We start from the raw sequence: 16,744 nt of genomic DNA on the forward strand, positions 1-16,744 counted from the left end.
CATGTGGTTGTAAGTGGTATTTCTCCCACCTTCTTCCATCACCCATCCCATATTCTCTTTACCGTCAGCGAGCACCTCAGCTGCTCATGACTCTTTGCCTGGCAAGGTGACCCAAACCTTCATTTCTGAAGGGTCTGGACCTTTAGTAGTCTACCACATGGGAGAGGGGGAGGGATAAGAGAGAAGAACTTTGAGTCAAGTTTGAAATTCAAGTTAAAAAAAAAATATAAATAGCATTGAGTCTTAGTCTTAATTACTAGAAGAAAAAAAAAAAAGATTGCTCGAATAACTGGAAGTGACTATAGAATCAACTCAAGATGTTGTTAAGGTAGCAACCACTCACCTGGACAAGCAAATTTGATTCAGTGTGGCTGAATGGACATAATTGGAAAGAAAAAAAATCATTTTGTACTTAAACCCTAACAAACTGAGACTCCTCAATCAACATGTTTATAAGCCAGTTGTTTTTCCCAACATGCTCTTGTACAATTTTCTTTATGGACCAGCCTTCAGGGTTTTTTTTTTTTTACTTTATTTCAATCAGAGCTGTTCAATAGAACTTTCTGTGATGAGGCAAATGCTCTATATGTGTGTTGTCCAATATGGTATTCACTAGACACATGTGGGAAACCCTGGTAGCGTAGTGGTTAAGTGCTACGGCCGCTAACCAAGAGGACGGCAGTTTGAATCCGCCAGGTGCTCCTTGGAAACTCTTTCAGGCAGTTCTACTCTGTCCTATAGGGTTGCTATGAGTCGGAATTGACTCGACGGCAGTAGGTTTGGGTATACACAAGTGACCACTGAGCACTTGAAATGTGGATTGTGCAAGAGAGGAAATGAATTTTAAGATTTTTCAAAAAAATTAATTATAAATTTAAATAGCAACAACTTGTGGCTAGTGGCTACAGGATTGAGCAGTGCTGGTCTAGACTTTTGACAAAAAAATTTGAGAGAGGCAAAGGGGAGGATGAAGGAAAGTTTGATAATTAAAAGGTGTTTTCCTCTCCTGTGAATTTATTTCTTTACTTTTTTTTTTAAGTGTAGTATACAAACATTAATACCTAACTTGACTGGGACCTATTTTAATCCAATTTAAAGAAAATATTTACTGTTTTTAAGTTACACGTTTGGAAAATCCATTTGTTAGCTTAATATTGTGAGAATAAAGTGCTTGGATTCAACATAGCAAAAGTTTTGCACTATGGTTCATTTCTCTAGAATATTTGCTTTGACCTTTAAGTAAAGATTGATCACTTCTCTCTTAAATTTACTTTGTTTTTCAATATATCCGTCTTTTGCTTCAGTTGTGTCTTAGCCTGAGTTCTCTAGAAGAGCAAAACCAGTGAAGCGTATACAGATACACAGAGAGAAATTTACCTCAAGGAAATGGCTCAAACAGTTGTGAGGAAATGGTTCATGCAATTGTGGGGGCTGGTAAGTTCCAAATCCTTGGGTCAGGTGGCAAGCTGAAGGCTTCTCATGTCCCAAGAACCAGAGATCAGTCGACAAGAAGTGTGCAGGATTGAAAGAGAGAATTTTGCCAGAACATCCATTTGTATACTGGAGGCAGGCCCCAGCCCCGAGGAAACTCCCTTTTTGATTGATTGGCTGCTCGCGTTGGATCACAAAATGAAAGATAGTTTTATGGTGTTTGACAAACCACTGAGAATCATAGCCTAGCCAGGTTGACACATAGCATTAACCATTACAAGTAGTATATCAAAGAATGGCTAAATTAAAGAGTTACGACAGCCGAGATGGGGACAGATCTTTCCAGTACATACAAAATTTTCCTAAATCTCTTGCCAGAATCAGGATGGATAAGGAGGATGTTCTGATCCATTTCAGACTGGGGTACAAGAAAGCTATGTTCTGCTCTCAGCAACATAAACCAAGGGCCTGATTATTACTATTATTGTTATTATTATTCAGATTAAGTGCATGCGTATCCTTTTGCGATAGCAATACAAAAACAAACACACTTCTCTATACTGATGATGGGTGGTACTATCATGAACTGGGAAGTCCTTCATTCTGATTGCTTACTACTGCTAAAAGAACTGAAATAGGTTTTCTTGGAAGGTGAGTAACCACCATTCAAAGACTGAATATTTTAAATATTTTTATCCAGCAACTTGGCTGTACATTTTGCAGTAATCTCGTCCTCCTGGCTCAGCAGGAAGCACTGTTGTTCCAAACTGGTTATTTGTCGGCAGGGATCCCAACTGGTTGCCTGCAGGACAAATTCTGCCAGAAGCCTGTTTGGTTGTCACAGTGTTTTTGTCTTTCTGAATGTGAATGCCTATAGGTAAGTATCCCCAACTTGCCACTGTTCACACCTGGCAAATTTACACATTTAGTGACACCTAATTTTTTTTAAGCGCTTTTGAGTTGGCAATCTTCATTCTACTCAAACTGTTCTGAGAGTTGTTTATGGTTAAGGCAGCTCTTTGACAATAACAACTGCCCCTAAACATTTCCCGTCACCGTCTGCTCTGCTCCATCTCTGACACAGGCCCCTCTCCCTCCCCTCAGCACTCTTCCCTTCCCTGTTTGGGTTTGGCAGTTTGCTGCAGTCTCAGAACCCGTGAAACATACTTACAGTTAAATGGTTTATTAAGGAAGTAACAGGGTACAAATCAGGATCAAGATCAACAAGCTACAATTCAGGATCAGAAGCAGGTAAGCAGAGCCTTCCTTTTTCAGTGCAGGACGGCTCTCTCAGCTCCTCTCAGCTGTGCAGGCTCCTCGCAGCCCCTGAGGGAGGACAGGCTCCTCTTGGCCCCTGAGGATAGGCTCCTCTTGGCCAGGCCTCCTGTCACCACTGAGTCTACCACAGACCCCTTCTGGGCCTGTCACTGCTGGCTCTGCTACTGGGCCCTTTCTGGGCCTGCCGCTGTCTTCAGTGTTACAACGCTTGATCTGTGTTACAGCTCTTTTAGGAGGCTCTTTGCCTCCTTTCTCTCTCTGCTTCTTCTTCTGCTTCTCTTCCTGCTTCTTTCTGTCTAAAAAATCTGTGTGTTGTTATTGTTGTGTGCCGTCAAGTCACTTCTGATTAATAGTGACCCAATAGGACAAAGTAGGACTGTCCCATAGGGTTTTAAACGGTGGATTCGAACTGCCAACCTTTTGGTTAGCAGCCTGAGCTCTTTAACCACTTCACCACCTGGGCCCCTGCATCTATACACTCTCCTTGTCAATTTCAAGGCATGGCCCCTTCCAGCAGGACCACAAACTGACCAATCCTCTCTTGGTGGGTAGGCCACAGACACATCATTTGCATGGTAGGCTATAGTCACCTCATTTTTATAGTCCATAATCACTTCATTTGCATGGGTATATATAGGGTCGCTATGAGTCGGAATCGACTCCATGGCAGTGGGTTTAGGTTTTGGTATTGACCAGCCCTTGTAAGGTGCATACCAATTGCAGAGTAGGCTGCAGCCTGGGGTTAGATAAAACGTCAGGTTGTTTACAGCTTGCCCAGGAAATGTCAATCAACTTGGACAAAAGTGACAAACCCTCTGGGGTAGAAAACTAGGGCAAAGGTAATTTCTCAAGGCTTAGGGAGAACATCTCTCAAGCTGTTTTTCCAAAGAATCAAGGCAAAAGACCATAAAAAGGACCTCATTTCACCACAGCTGTCTATGCCGAGCTGTGAAACAGAAATTGGGCCCAGAAGGTAACTTCAAAGAGTAGTTTATGGATTAGCCCTGAGTGGTCCTTTGATACGTAGTTTAGTATTCCCCTGCATGTCATTTAATTCCTCTTGGTTAGTGTCTGCTGACAAGAAGCCAGGATTACACATTTACCTGCTCAGGAAAATAGCTTTAATTAAGCAGGCATGGAAATGAAGGGATTTTTTAGATTTGATTCATTAAGATTTACTATGAATATTTATTGACCTTTCTCAGACATTTTCCAAGTGAGGCTATAAACCAAAACCAAAACCAAACCAGCTGCCGTCGAGTCAATTCTGACTCATAGCGACCCTATCGGACAGAGTAGAACCGCCCCATAGAGTTTCCAAGGAGCGCCTGGTGGATTCGAACTGTAGACCTTTTGATTAGCAGCCGTAGCTCTTAACCACTACACCACCAGGGTTTCCGCTTAAAATAATTCAGTTACTATCTGTAAGAGCCACCCCTTTTTAAGGTATAGGCCTTTATGGATTTAGAATGAGTGAATTTAATAATACCTGAAAAACAAAAACAAAACAAATCCCAAAATTTAGTGCCTGGATTATAATTGAAAACTACTGTCATACACCAGCCCTCCAAAGATATCTAGAAAAGACTTTTATTTCTTCTTACTTCCTTCTGATTCTTTTAAAGCATAAGGATTTTATAAACCTGCTTTTCTACTTCTCCATATTATGATTTAAATTGAATTGAAACCTGTGGCTTCCATTTTCAAAGCTGAATCACTTTAAAAAAACAGGCATCTTGTCATTTTCCAGGAATGGCAGCTAGTCTAACTCGCCTAATTCTCTGAAATAGTTAAGAAGTACAGTTTGCCTCATCGTCCGTTGGAAAATAAAATGTTACTGAGCTTTGAGTTGTCTGACTTTATGAATAGCCTCTGACTGCTGTGTGGGGTATGAAAATGATGGCAGCTATTTGGAGAACATCTCTATTGATGTGAAGGTTGGGAGCAATGTTCTCCTTCAAACCTGTGGGGTGCCATCTGTCTGTAGGTTTCCGTAATCATAAATCAGAGAATTAAGCGTAATAGTCTCTGCGGCAAAAACTTTGCTCAGAATGACTCTCTTACTCCATCTATTCCCAATATGGTGGTTAAAACCCACCTTCTCTGGAAGTTTGTGCTCTGCACCTCATCCTCCACTAAGTAGTAAGAAACCTGAAGAAAGAGATTGTGTCTTAATTTGAGTTTGATTTTTTAGAGAGCCTAGCATAGTGTTTTTTTTTTTTTTTTCTGTTGGTATACAATAAATGTTTATTGAATTGACCGTATTGGTGTTTTTCTTTTCTTTATATTAATGAATAAAACCTGCCAGCTAAAATATCACTTACAATTTTAAAGACTATGTAAATTTGATTAAATAACACTTCCATGAGACAGCTTCCAATAGTCTATGCTGTAATCTCTGTGTTTGACACCCTCAGACAAAAAATCTAAAGTAATTATAAAAATCCTTCCTAGTGATTGGTGTAGGAAGAAGCATATGACCCCAAAGTGCTAGCTTATCAGTTGATTCTGACTCATGGGGCCCCCATGTGTGTTAAAGTAGAACTGTGCTCCATAGGGTTTTCAATGACTGATTTTGTGGAAGTAGATCATCAGGCCTTCCTTCCAAGGTGTCTCTCAGAAGATTTGAACCTCCAAACTTTCAATTAGCAGCCACGTGCATTAACCGTTTGCATCACCCAGAGATGTTGTTGTTGTTATTGTTGCTAGGTGCCGTTGAGTCGGTTCCGACTCATAGCGACCCTGTGCACAACAGAATGAAACACTGCCTGGTCCTGTGCCATCCTCACAATTCTTGTTATGCTTAAGCCCATTGTTGCGGCCCCTCTTTTTCGATGACCCTTTGCTTTACCAAGTATGATGTCCTTCTCCAGGGACTGATCCCTCCTGATAGCATGTCTGAAGTATGTGAGATGCAGTCTCACCATCCTTGCTTCTAAGGAACTTTCTGGCTGTATTTCTTCCAAGACAGATTTGTTCGTTCTTTTGGCAGTCCATGGTATATTCAATATTTTTTGCCAACACCATAATTCAAAGGTGTCAATTTTTCTCCGGTCTTCCTTATTCATTTTCCACCTTTCGCATGCATATGAGGATATTGAAAACACCACGGCTTGGGTCAGGCACACCTGAATCTTCACGGTGACATCTTTGCTTTTTAACACTCTAATGAGGTTTGTTGAAGCAGATTTGCCCAATGCAGTGCATCTTTTGATTTCTTGACTGCTGCTTCCATGGGTGTTGATTGTGGATCCAAGTAAAATGAAATCCTTGACAACTTCAATCTTTTCTCCGTTTATCAGGATGTTGCTCATTGGTCCAGTTGTGAGGATTTTTGTTTTCTTTATGTTGAGGTGCAATCCATACTGAAGGCCGTGGTCTTTGATTTTCATCAGTAAGTGCCTCAAGTCCTCTTCACTTTCAGCAAGCAAGGTTGTATCATCTGCATAAAGCAGGTTGTTAATGAGTCTTCCTCCAATCCTGATGCCCCATTCTTCTTCATACAGTCCATTTCTATCCTTGCTGTTGTTTTAGTTAGGTGCCTTTGAGTACTATTCCCCAAATCCTGTAAATGAGTGCTTCTGTAACTTTAGTGTGTATACGAAACAAAAGTCTTATATGTGTGCATGAGATACAAGGAAAGTCTGTTATTGGTTTTCTGAGAAGGAAAATACTTTCCATTTTTAAGAAGAAAGTCTAAAAAGAGATGGTTCATTCCTTCCTTTCGACAGTATCGTATCTAGATGTGATAATTGGAACTCCTGCATTTACCTTGGAGCCATGTGAAGCCAGACTGAGAGCAAAGGCAACCTGTTGAAAATAGCAGAGTGGTGAAGTAACTTCACTGAGTGACTGTGTAAACAACACGGTAGACTGTATTCTTTCTGAAATTCTTATCAGGTGACACAAGAAACTTCAGTAATGCCAGTCGGTAAAGGCTATTTTTTGTTATCTGCAGTTAAATGCATCCTGACTGATATGACCTCCACTGTACTTTTAGGACCTGTATCTCTTCCTAAACTAATCACAGCTTAAAAAATAAGATGATTTGCTTCATGAATGTGCTTGCTGTGTTTTAAGCACCCACAGGGTTGGATAACAAAAGATACCTATGCCAGAGGAGCTTGTGGGTGAGAAAGAATACCCTTTAAAAAATAAGGATGTTATTAAGGAGGCCTAGATATGGTTGAAAACCATCAATTTGTTATTTAAATCCAGATGTCTATATTAGTCTCTCTACCCTGGGTGCTGGAGTGTAGAAAGAAAATATTTTGGGCTGAATTCAGAGTTAGGAACTAGCAAGGTAAGTAACATAAAAGGCAAGAAGGATTAGGGAACTGACCATTTTGGCAAAAAAATAGTTGAGGTGATTTATCATGCTGTCCAGGCTGGGAGGGGAAAGCAAGTGAATCCAGGAAAGGCCAGATGGGCTGAAGAATCAGAAGTGACTGAGCTTTAGGGGACCCTATCGTCAGAGTAGAACCGCCGCATAGAGTTTCCAAAGAACTGTTGGTGGATTTGAACTGCTAACCTTTGGGTTAGCAGCTAAATTCCTAACCACTATACCACCAGGGCTCCCATAAAATTTATAATACCTAATTTTTGAGTAGGTAGAAATTTGCTACAGAAAATAGTACTTAAGGTTGTCCTTGCTTTTACTGAGATTTTTTAAAATGAACTTCAGATTTAATGTGCATCTCAATAGTGAATTTTCAAATTCTTTAACAATTTAGCAATATTCTAAATTACAGCTGAAAAAAAACACATCAGATAAAAAAACGGCCTAGGTTTTAAAGAAGAATAATATAAAACTCATACATTCTCTGTTTCTGACTGTCTATTCTAGGTGTCTCCAGACTATTCTTTGGTCTTATTCTTTGATAGAACTTTCAAACCTACCACTGCGTAGGCAGCAGTAAGGGGACGGTGTGATTTCAAAGTATCGGTAAAATCTTTGACATAGGCAGGGAGTCTCTCTCCCAGCAATGTGATGTCAAAAATTCCCTTGACTATATCTCTTTCAGACCAAAATGCTCTCTCTTATCTCTACAGGGGCAAATCATATTGCAGGTGGAAATTTTCAAACATGGAGGCACTCATCTCAGGACAGGAATGGCAGATCAACACGCATTCCTAGGAAGCAAAAGGTCAGGATGTAAACAATTTGTTCCTAGGAAGAAGGTGTATAACCAAATTGGCTGGCGTCACTCACCTAGGGATTAAAACTCACACACCTCTAGCCAAATGGCCGACCTTTACATTTCAAAGGACTCCAGAGTTGAAGCTGAATCAGCCATTAACCCCCTACATTTCCTTTGTTCTCTAACTCCATAGAGACAGTGGAGTGCTGTGTATTTTTACTTAGTGCTGCCCAGCTCGAGCTGTATTGTTCCTCAATAAAACTCATTTTCTTTCACTCCTAAACTATATTTCAAAACCAGTTCAAATGTTATTTTGGGCTTTCTTAATTTCTCAAACTGAAAGTAATCTTTACCTACAATCTAGAGAACCTACATCATGCATTTTCAATGGAGGTGGTATGGCCTCCAAGGAGGCAAAAATTGGTTCTCAGGAGCAAAATGTCTTAGATATTCCAAAGCTCCACCTTACCCAACAAAGTCTTATTCATAAGTATTTAATTTTTGGAGGCAATTAGGGAAAAAAATATCTTAAAGGGATCCTTAAAAGGGGAGATAATGAAAACAAGGTTGAGAAACACTGCCCTGTACTGAAAAATACATAGCACTGTATTTATACTTCTCCCTCATCAACACAACTTGTATATATGGTGCAGGCTTGAATTTTTTGTTGTTGTTGCTTATACTGCAATTTTTCTTTACGATAAACAACGTTTAGAAGCTCCTCAAAGGCAGAGTAGAAGATTTATTCACTGTTATATTTCCCATGGTTATATTTCCTATGTACATGGCATGGCTGCCTCACAAAACATTTATTGACCTTACTGTCAACTCAAACTCTGTATCATACAGCCCCCAATGTCTGGCTGTCCTTCTTTCCCCAGTGTAGTCACCTGAGTAAGAGATCGTAGGTACCTTTGAGGAAGGACTGGGAAATCATTCATTACCACATAGCCTTGCTGTGGTGTTGAAGGGTCCTTCCTTATGGGAATTTAGCCTCTCCTTCAGTCAGTGGATTCCAGATAATGGATTCCAGATACTACAATTAGTTCAAGTCCGAAACTGGGCAAAGGATGTGAAGTTTTACTGGGGCAGCTGCCCTCAGCCTCCTCATAATCGTCCTTGATTTCTTTTAATTGTAGAAGTCTATGCTGTCCAATATGGCAAACATGCAACTTTTAAGATTTAAATAAAATAAAATGAAATACATTTTATTCTGTCCCTTTGTTATACTAGCCACATTTCCAGGATCTCTCATTTCTAGTTTGTTCATTAAATTACCGGCAGAAATTAAAACCTAGTGCTCACAAAACTGTGGGTTTTCTTTGTTCATTTTCAACTAAATTCACAACTTTTAGGTGGCAAAGACACAGGTTTCCACTCCTGCCCCAAATGGAGTCCTCCCCAAGATGCTGTTTTTAACCTTGCCAACCAAATTTGTGGAAGGAGGGATCAACTCCAGGGAAGAAGGCCAGAGACTTCTGCTGGCTTATTCCAGCTGCTCTAGCAGTTTGTCAAGTATAAACACTTTTTCAATTTGTTGTCTGCCTTTGGCTGTTTCCAATACAATATACATTGTAATTAGTACTTGAGATATCTTTATTGTCTACTTCCAAGTGCTGTGAAGTCAATAAATTTGCCGCAGCACTGCAAGGCGTAGCACCCTCTGCCTAGTTATCTGAAGACCCCAGAAAGGCTACTGTTCCTGAGGGGAGGGAGAGTTTTGATGCTGCTGTTGCTCCTGCAGATAATGATAAAAGTAACTATAACGTTAAAAATGGTAGCCAACGTTGATTTGAACTTACCGTGTGCCAGGCACTGTTTGAAGCACTTTATAAAAAAAAAAAAAAAATTTTTTTTTTATAAAGTGCTTCAAACAGTGCCTGGCACACGGTAAGTTCAAATCAACGTTTATATACACTATTTAATTTGATCCTTTTAACAAGTTTATGATGTAGGTTTTATTATCATACCCATTTTCCTGATGAAGAAGTTATTTACTTCGGTACTAGATAATTAAAGTAAAAGTCCAAGTGAGTGGCATAGGCATTGAGCACTATGGAACACAGAGGAGACTGTGTAAACGCTAATACCATCATCTCCATGCCAGGCAAACTTCCAGACTCCTATACTAAAGTCATGAAGCTATGGTCCTGAACCTCAGAGAAGCCTTCTAGACTGGACTTGTACTGGTTAGAATGCTTTTGGCTGCAGGTAACAGGAATGGCAGTTCAAATGGTTTTAAACAGTGAGGAAATCTATTACCACCTGTACTCAGAAGTCTATAATTAGGGTAGACCCAGAATGATACGACCAGACAGAGGTAAGATTTCTTTTTCTCTGTGATTCTCTCTGCTCTACTCTTCTCCACTGTTGGCTTGGTTCTTAGGTTGGCTTCTTTCATGGTTGCAAGATGCAACCAGTTGCAAATGGGGCAACAGCCTTCAGTGTTCATATCCAGTGTTGAAAGAGGGAAAACTACTCTTTCCCTTGGCACTGGAATACATCTTTTCCTTTATTCTGATTTGGCCTAATGTATATCCAAACTTGGATCCGTAATATTTGCCAATGGAATGCTATGTGCAGATTGGCTTACTACTTAAGATCTACCACTAGAGGTCTAAATAGGGTGGGTAATTAAACAAGATCCAGTTTAGAAAAGAGGAAAGTGAGGAATGGGTGTTGGGCAGGCCACTGACTGAGCCCATCGTACCACTTGTTTCTGTCTTGAAGATGTTTCTCTGTTCGGATCCCTGTTGTAAATGGGCCAGTCTCATTCTTCCACCCTTGTCTCCACCCTGGTTCCTTGAATTGCAGCCCAGCTATCTCCTCTCATTTCCATCTACCCAGAAGAAATAACTGGAATGAAGTTAATAACGAAACTCCCAGAGGATAAGAGATTTGACTGAGCCTTGAAATGTGTGAAAGATTTAGATGGGCAACTCTTGCTTCCAATGTAATAGATTCCGAAATATAAAATGACTGAAAAGAGAAGAACCTGGGATTTCTAAGACTCCTGGTGCAGCAAATAAAACTCTTTAAGGAAAAAAAGATTCTTATTTCCTCTAAGAAAACAGGCTAATAGATTTATTGAGAAATGGCTTGATATTTTAAATGTTTTGGAAACTCTGGAGGCGTTGTGGTTAAGAGCTTCAAATTCAGTCAATTTTGTGAAGCATATTTCATAGTAATGTGTCCTGTTGTTCCAGTAAATTATATGACCCATATAAGGTTCCTATTCAAACCTGTTTTCTTGAAGATAACTTACAGCTTTAGGTTAGTGAAGGTCCGACCAGGTACACAGGAGTTTTAAAAGAGCTGTCTTAAAAGCAAAAACAAAATAATCTTTTCTTCGGTTGTTGATGTTTATTTTTACTCATGTAATTAAGCTAATTTTTATGGCTTGTCCTGCTAGAGGCTGAATTAATTGCTTTAAAACATATAAATGCATAATTCTTAAAGAATCAGACTTATATGATCTGTTTTGAAATTTCAAAAATTGGTAGACAAAGCACACCTCCAGGTAAAGTTTTTAACTTTATCACTTTTTTTTTTTTTGGAGTGAACAGCAGTTAAAAGTTCCTGAGCATATGTAATGAATATATCTTACTCCTGGGAGTGCCATTCCTGCAAAGGAGAATCTCTTTACTTGTTATCATTATGATAAACATGGTCTTAATATTAATTCGTCTTTCATGTGCTGGTATGTCTTCTTGAAAGAACTTATGCATGAAATAGAAACCCACTGACAATGCAAAAAGGAAAAGAAATCTCTGCTTTCTGTATGCATGCTTCTTGTCTGTAATTTCCCCCCCACATCATTATTTTCCTTTTATCATTTTATAATTTATTATCTCCTACATTAGAGAGTGGGCAAGTGAAAGAAAGTAAGCAAAACTAAAATGAATCTTGTCTCTTTCTTGCAGCTCTGCTAAGTCATATTTTTTTTCTGTGATGAGATAATTTTTCTGTGAAAAATAAAGTTTCGGGGTTTACTGTGAATTAGATCTCTTTTTTTCATTGCAAGAAAATATGAGGTTTTTGAATTTGAAAAATAGAAATACATTGACCTGCCATAATTAAATGCCTGTATATCTGTGGTGACATTCACTAAAATTGTTTGAGTAAATTGTTTACAAGAAAGGTGAAAGGTAAAAACCAACCTGAAATTTTAATTTTTATAAAAATAGCCAAGTGATTATAGAAAAAAAGTATCTTTTTATGTATTTCTTAATAAGTATTAGGCAAGGAAATGCTATAAAATTTGTTTCTTAAAAATAAATGTTAAGAGTAATTGTGGTTTTTCCTAAAGTCCAACAAAATTTCACTCTAAGAGGAAAATTTCCTGAATAAGCTGGAACTTATTTAACTTTTGGCATAACAAGAGTTCCTGCTTTTAAGAAGACAAAATCAGAGGTGTTTTTTAAAAATAAAAATCTCATGTAGCTTCCCGGACATCTGTTAAAAGATATCTCATGGTATAAAGTGAGGTCATCTTCTGTGTTACCAACATAAATTAAAGACTGAGACACTTTCCGCAAATCTCAATGAAGGACCAGATTTTTCTATTATTTGGATATGTCTGACATATATTTTTATCATTCTATCTAGATGTTTCTCTCCATTCTACTTGTTTTACTACGGTGAGCCAAGCGTGAGATACAATGAAAGAAAACAAAAGCAAAAAAGTAGAAACAAAAGCATTTATAACAAAAGAGACATGAAGATAAGTTCTGTTATTAGAGCAGGCTTGTTTCAAGATCATGGCATAGGGAAGGACCGGACAGGGATGAAAATATTCTTCAGGCTTCTCTGTCTTCATATCATGATATAATCACCCAACTCCACGTCAGACGATAAGAGTCATTGCAGAAGTAAATGTCTACCTCAGTAGTTATCAAGGCTGGTCGTACACTAGTGTCATTACGTAAGATTTTTTAAATACAAATGACTGCACCCAGTTATTTGAATTTAATTTATCAGGGGTGGGGTCTGGGCCAGGGGCATAGCGAGGATAATGAGTACCCAGAGGCAATATCTAAGTTGCGTGTCCCCAAGTTTCAAGATGAATGGATGTTGATGGCTGTGACACATCAGCAGAAATGACTTCTCCCCTCTTGCTGGCTGTCTCAGTCAGGCGCCTTTGATATTTATGGCACCTGAGAATGTCATTCTGTGCCTTCTCTGGCACCCCCTTGGACTTGAGCCTGGGGGCAAATTACTCCCTCTGTCTCCACTTTCTACACCTCTGGTCTGCGTATCAATGTTTTTACAAATTCATCTACGTGATCTAATGCTGAGTCGTGGCAGAGCCCCACTGCTCTACAGTTAGTCGAAATAACGAGGTGGAGTCCAAGGCAGGAGTGACAGCTGCGTGGGCCCAGACGATTCAGCAGATAGAAAACATGGAACAAAAACCCCAGGCAGATATTATTAGAGACAAAGGAGAAAAGAAAAGAAGCAAGACAAAATAACAAAGTTCTGGAATTATTCACCGGAACTTCTGTGAGGGTCACAGGAGCTGCACTGCTCTTCCTATCTGGTGGTCTCAAGTACTAAATACATCAAAATCAAGACAGGAGCTTGTTAAATAAAATGCAGGTGTTTGGACCTACCTTTAAAAATTGTAAGTGGGCTTGACTTCAACTGGCATGTGGAATTTAGGAAAAACAGCAGAATAATGCTGCTTGTGATCACAAAATGGCAGCTGGGTTTTTTTTTTTGCCTTGGTCTTCGTGGCTGACATCTGACGATGTTATTGTTAGCTGCTGTCGAGTCAGCCCCAGATCCATGAGAACCCATCCACAACAGAATCAAATGCTACCCAGTCCTGCATCATCCCCATGATCAGACCATTGGGATACATAAGATTTTCACAGGCTGACACTCGGAAGTAGATCACCAAGTCTTGTTTCCTAGTCCGTCTTAGTTTGGAAGCTCCACTGAAACCTGTTTAACTCATAGCAACATGCAAGCCTTCACTGACAGCGGGGCGGTGGCTGCGCAGGAGATGCGTTGACCAGGAATTGAACCCTGATTGCCTGCATGGAAGGTGAGAATTCTCCTACTGAACCACCATCGTCCCCTCCATTTGATAATAGGGATTCTAAATAGAAAGTCAGCTTGCAAACCAGGCAGTTATTTGACCAATTCTGAGCACAGATTCCATGATCAGTACTTAGAAGCACAGAATTTGTACCAAACTAGAGAGCTCACAAAGTTGTACCACTTTGATTTGAATCACTCAAATTAAAAAAAAATTCGGGCCAGTTCCTTTTTTGCTTCATGGTCATGACAGAATGGTTTGTACTGGTTCCAAGCCATGCAGATAACTAAGTAAGTCTTCCTGTGATGGCTAAGATTGTGTGTCAACTTGATTGGCCATGATTCTCAGTGGTTTGGCAGTTAGGTAATGATGTAATTTGGCAGTTATGTCATGATGTAGTGGTTAAGTGCTACGAAAACCCTGATGGTGTAGTGGTTAAGTGTTACAGCTGCTAACCAAAAGGTTGGTAGTTCAAATCCACCAGGCGCTCCTTGGAAACTCAACAGGGCAGTTCTACTCTGTCCTATGGGGTCGCTATGAGTCAGAATTGACTCGATGGCAATGCGTTTGGGTCATGATGTAGTTATTCTCCATTTGTGATATAATGTAATCACGTTCATGATGTGATCTAATATGATCAGCCAGTCAGTCATATGAAGAATTTCCTCAGGGTTGTGGCCTGCATTCACTATGTATGGATGCTCTGGCAAAGCTTGCTGGCTTTCCCCTTTTTTGGATCCTGCTTTTGGCTTGTCATCATCTGACCTCCAGTTTTTGGGAGTTGAGCCAGTGACCTGTGTATTGCCTGCTGATCTTGGGATTCACTGGCCTCTACGGCCAGTGAACCAGCAGCCTGTGCTGTTGTAACTGCTGATTTGGGATTTGTCAGCCCTTGCTGCTACATGAGTCAGATGAAACCTCCTGCCTGATGTCTGACACATGTATTTAGGACTTGCCAGCCTGTACAATTACATGAGTCATCTCCTTGAGGTAAATCTCATGATGTCCCTAGGAGTAAAAGAGATGGAAAATGTACTAAATATTTACTTGATCTGTATAAGCGGAAGAGTTCTAGGACAAGTTAATGGCAGTCTAACTTGAATCACCAGAATAGAGAGTCACGGCCCATCAGTCAGTTCCCAGACTTGAGCCTGTTTACAGACCCAGGACCTCTTGAATGAAGAGGAGGCTGGGTCACCTTGACGAATGACCACACTACAATGAAAAAATTTATATTGTTAATCTACCTCTCAGTCTTCCCCAAAGGGATGTATGGCCTTTTTTTGGAAGTGATTGTTCAGTGAGGAGAAGGAAATAATCAGATTTTTCAGGGATTGCTGGATACTAGATCTGAACTGACACTAAAATCAGGAGACCCAAAACATCACTGTTGCCCACCAGTCAGAGTGGAGGCATATGGAAGTCAGGTTATTAATGAGCCTTAGCTCAGTTTCGTCTCACAGTGGGTCCAGTGGATTCTCCAACCTATCCTGTAGTGATTTCCTTAGTTATGGAATGCATCATAGGAATGGATAGACACAAAACTGGCAGAATTCCCACTGTGGAATCCTGACAAGTGGAGTAAGGGTTATTATGGTAGGAAAAGTGAAGTGGAAGCCATTAAAACTGCTCCTACCAGGAAAATAGTAAAGCAAAAGCAATGCTGTATTCTTGTAGGGACTGAAGAGATAACTGCCATTATCAAGGACTTCAGGTATGCAGGGGTGATTATTGCCATCACATTCCCATTCAACTTGCCCATTTGCCAATGAAAAAATGGATGGATCCTGGAGAATGACAGTAAATTATCATAAACTTAGCCAGGTAATGACTCAAATTGAAGCTGCTGTTCCAGATGTGGTTTCATTCCTTGAGCAAATTAATACACTTCCTGGTACCTGCTGTGAGCTACTGATCTGGCCAATGCCTTTTTCTTGATTCCAGATTTGATGGAACACCACAAGCAGCTTGCTTTTAGCTGGCAAGGCCAGCAATACACCTTCACTGACCTACTTCAGAGATATATCAGCTCTCCAGCCCTATATCATAATTTAGTCCTCAGGGATCTTGATTGCCTTGCCTTTCCATAAGATGTCATATTGGTTCATTACATTGATGACATTATGCTGATTGGACTTAGTAAAGAAGAAGTGTCAATAACTCTGGACATGTTGATAAAACACTTGTATTCTACAGGGTGGAAAATAATTCTACAAAAATTCAGGTACCTTCCACCTCAGTGAAATTTCTAGGGGTTCAGTGGTGTGGGGAATGTCAAGAGATTCCTTCTAAAGTTAAGGATAAGTTATTGCATCTGACCCCTCCCAGAAATAAAAAGGAGGTCCAAAGCCTTGTGGGCCTCTTTGGATTTTGGAGGCAACATATGCCTCATTTCGGTGTGCTTCTCTGGCCTATGTATCAAGCGACTCGAAAAGCTGCTATTTTTGAGTGAGGGCCAGATCAAGAGAAAGTTCTGCAATGGGTTCAGGCAACTGTGCAAGTGGCTTATAGATCTGGCTGATCCAATGGTGCTTGAAGTGTCAGTGGGAGATAGAGATGCTGCCTGGAGTCTTTGGCAGACCCCTACCGATGAACCACAGCACAGACTCTTAGAATTTTGGAGTAAAGCCCTGCCATCAACTGCAGATAACTTATCTTTTTTAGAAACACATCTTGGCTTGTTACTGGGCCTTTGCAGAGACTAAATGCTTAGTGATGGGCCACCAAGTCACCAAGTGGCCTGAGCTGCCCATCAGGACCTGGGTGTTGTATGACCCATAGATCCGTAAAGTCAGACGTGCACAGTAGCACTCCGTCATTAAGTGGAAGTGGTATATATGGGTTCAGTCCC

Source organism: Elephas maximus, chromosome 13, assembly GCF_024166365.1.
Source record: "Elephas maximus indicus isolate mEleMax1 chromosome 13, mEleMax1 primary haplotype, whole genome shotgun sequence".
In the NCBI taxonomy this organism is placed as follows: domain Eukaryota; kingdom Metazoa; phylum Chordata; class Mammalia; order Proboscidea; family Elephantidae; genus Elephas; species Elephas maximus.